The 3,970-nt window shown below is 47.6% G+C and overlaps 1 pseudogene; it reads right to left on the bottom strand.

Annotated features, from left to right (window-relative positions):
* Positions 1 to 376: 376 nt before the first annotated feature.
* LOC126199734 (5S ribosomal RNA) lies at positions 377 to 494 on the bottom strand (annotated as a pseudogene).
* Between the last annotated feature and the right edge of the window lie 3,476 nt (positions 495 to 3,970).

Here is a 3,970-nt window from a genome sequence, read left to right as displayed (position 1 = left end):
CTCACTTCGCTTCACAGCGAAATAATAGCGCATTGTCCCCACTGTGCCAGAAAATCTCCACTCGTGGAAGGACACGGAAGTAGCTGCGTCTTAGATTCTGCCACTCCTTTCCCCTGCAAACCATTGCAACAAATTTTCCTCCTGTGGCGGAATCAAGCTAAATGAAACTCCGTCCGAACAGGCCTTAGAAGACCCTACGGTATCGACCGGCATCCGTGTCATCCTCTCATCCCAGAGGCTCACTGGATGCGGGTACAGAGGGACATGTGGTCTGCACACCGCTCTCCCGGCCGTTGTTAGTTTTCGTGACGGAAGCCGCTACTTCTCAGTCAAGTAGCTCCTCAGTTTGCCTCACAGGGGCTGAGTGCACCACGCTTGCCAACAGCGCTCGGCATCCCGGACGGTCACCCATCCAAGTACTAGCCGAGCCCGACGGTGCTTAACTTCTGTGTTCTGGCGGGAACCGGTGTTAACACTGCGGCAAGGGCGTTGGCCCTATGACGGATCATCCTGTCCAATTCGGAGTGCTCTCTTTTGCGTCAGCAAACGTCATACCTGAACTGTGATTTAATTTCAGAGAATATTCATAAGAATTTATTTTATTTACTAGCGATTCATCAAGAACATTAACACATTTAATCACACTATGTAACCATGGAAGTAGTTGCCAAGGAGTAACTGGTGAAATCATAACCAAACTCCTTTTAACATATGGGAATTTTATTCACTTTAATAGTGCCTAAAACCATTTTTTGAAAGAAACAGATTTGAAATTATAAGCACTCTCTAAATATCAAAGTTACAAATTATTGAAAGGCAGAAAGAAACAAGTTTTGACTGTATGAGCTTTTGGGCAGAGAACCTTGCCACTCCCTTTTGACACGGCCGTAGTTACCACCGCTCACAACAGCCTCTGAAAGACTAGAGTTTTAACAATCTACACAAGCACACAAACTATGCAAACCCCCCCCCCCCCCCCCCCCGTAGGAGCGATGGAAATGGTACTAAACACTAACAAGGATGGAAATGGTACTAAACACTATCAATTAAAATTTTAACTTCTAAGAAATGTCTTACGATGAAAGGGTGTCCACTTTATATACTAAAATGATCATTTAAATAAAAACCCATGAAATGCAATCTTATATAAAATTCTACAAGGTTGGCCAAACAATAGTTAAGATGCTCTACAGTACACAGATACCGCCTGTCAAGATCATAGGCAATAATATCAAAGTTTCCAAAGATCAAACAAATTTCAGGTATTAGGCCGTTTCACTCCTAGCATTGAATTCGTTAACACACCAAATCCGACAAACATGACAGAGGCAGCTACTAACGTACGGTAGATTGATAGGGAGATTACCGAACAACCCGAACCGATGGTTGCTCTAACCCACTCCTAATCTGCAAGGGGAAAAAGGACCACCCAATTTATAAACAAACACCTTCCCGCGGATGGGCAAACGGTGAAGAAATGTGGGACGACCCCAAATGAAAACGGCTGGTGACCTCACCAAGAAAACAAGTAGAATTTAACAAGAATAAAGCAAACAACATATCACCAATCACTTAACTTCTGATAAACTGTGATTTCTTGAGAAGACCTGGCGCAGTACCCCCAAATCGCTCTCCCGAACCGTCCGCTGCCAGCCGCTTCAACGGACGCAGGAAGGCGCGCCGATCTCCCGTCTCACGGCGTCGCAGCTCGCACCGGCCAGACTGATGTCGTGGGTTGACTCCTGTTGCTCTCGTGTCGACCGCGAAGCCACTACCCCTCGCTATACGCCGTGGCCCACTGGACTCACGTGGCGACCTCACATGCGCCGACGTTCAAGACGGACAAGTAATCTCTTGTCTCAGTACGCGATCGACCTACTGATCGATCCAACCGCCAATGAACATTGCCTGAGCAAACTCGAGCAGACTGGCGGCCTAACGCGCAAACTCAGATGCAGGAATTAATCCCCAACCGGGCACCCACTCGCTGATTTCTCTAACTGGCGGAGTGGAAAGACTCTCATTTTGCCGGCTTTAAAGGTTGATCCGAACGACAGACAGACACTAGCTATCTAACAAATGTGGACGAGAGACATACTAGCAAGCTGGGGACGAGAGACTGACCCATACTGACACCGTTGCCGAGCTCGTAGCGCCCCTTAAATGCACGTGAACAGGCAACCTTTCCCCTAGCCCACCAGAGGGAGACACCAAAGCTGCGATTGCCACAGCGGCGCCACCGCCAGAAACGGAAGGCGACTGCTTCACACTACGCGTTGCGGCGCGCTCTTCAAAACAGCAATTTTTACTAGGGCTCAATACCAGTCCACCGAACAGATGGCTTTTCTCTGTGCGAGGGAAAGTATAGGCCTGAAACTGCCCTTGGCTGAGGACGACAGTGGCCTACATGAGCGCCGTACTATCGACCCACCCAAGGATGCAGACATCAAAATTCCCTTAACCGTTGCCGACAGTACAGCTGTCTGGCGTTGTATCGCACGAGAACGGCGGGCCCCAGTGCACTACAACCATCTGCGAGGCGCCAGCCCCGACGCTGCCTATATCCCAGACACCCTGCTCGCCTCGCTACAAAATGCGAAAATGCCGGGCATCCTCTGTGGTACGACGAGCGGGCAGTACTCTGCTCTCAGGTAGCCATGCATCCACACAACGCCCCACGACCAATAAAGTGTGACAGCCCCGCCACACAATTAATGTCTCAAGAAAATCAATGCTCTCCTTCCAGATTTCACTTCTTTGCTTCAATGGTCTTAACTGGCCATCACCACTCAAGAACTTAACAAGAAAAAGTTGGCTCAAGGCAAAAAAAAAGGAAAAAGATGGAAGGGGACAAGCCACAAGAGCTTGGCGTTTCTCTATCTATCTATCGCTTGTGCCTTATCCCGGCTATGGTTAATCGTATTTAGCATGTTAATTTGGAGGGGTTGCCGGATGCACTTCCTGCCGCCAACCCATACCCCCCCCCCCCTCCAGGACGGAATTAGTGCACCCTAACTGTCTGCATCCAATGTAATCCATGGAATAGTGCGAATGTGCTCAGATGTCTGCGAGCTGTGTAACTGAGGCGGAACGTGGGAACCAGCCCGGTATTCACCTAGCCGGATATGGAAAACCACCTAAAAACCACATCCTGGCTCGCCGGCACACCGGCCCTCGTCGTTAATCCGCCGGGTGGATTCGATCCGGGGCCGGCGCCCCTACCCGAAACCAGGAGGCAGCGCGTTAGCACTCGCGGCTACACTGGCGAGTCGAGAGCTTGGCGTTTCTCATGAATAATTTATTTACGGAAGAAACGTTACTCATAGTGATCAGCCGCTCCAATGGAATTTGACAAACTCCTTCGAGTGAAATAGGCCATTTGTGTTTATGCAATTGACACAGTAATTTAGCTAATTTGTATTTTATAGAGTTATAAGTTTCGTCAGTTTAGTTTTATGACATTGATTCATTGTGCATTACTTCTAATGTGAGGTGTCAATTTATGATGTTACATTGAACTATTAAGGGTGTAGATAACAGTTGAGTACTTGCATTGCATTCAACAGGGGAATTACCGTTGCACTATTAATGTTAAAATCCTTGCTTTCAGTGTCACCGAAGGTTGTTTCCTGTATGCGGAGTACATTAGATTGAGACTTTACATTTCCCTTTACAGAATTTCTAGCTTCACTACCACATTCAAGCTTCGGACATTCCACGCTTCAACTCGTAGACATTATCTTTCGTTGATTATTCAATCTTCTTTCTATTGGTCACCTTCCCATGGCAGTCCCCTCTCGGAGATCCGAATGGGGACTATTCCGGAATTTATGCCAATGAAGAGACCATCACAACATTTTTCAGTTAAATGACAAACTTAGGGGGAGCGAACAATCGTAGCCACCCAGATACAGAGGCAGAGTTGGTAATGTCCAGCGAACAGTATATCAAAATAAACAATTGAAAAACA

This window comes from Schistocerca nitens, chromosome 8, assembly GCF_023898315.1.
Source record: "Schistocerca nitens isolate TAMUIC-IGC-003100 chromosome 8, iqSchNite1.1, whole genome shotgun sequence".
In the NCBI taxonomy this organism is placed as follows: Eukaryota; Metazoa; Arthropoda; class Insecta; order Orthoptera; family Acrididae; genus Schistocerca; species Schistocerca nitens.
Note: the sequence above shows the minus strand (reverse complement) of the source record. Positions and strands in the feature narration are given on the sequence as shown.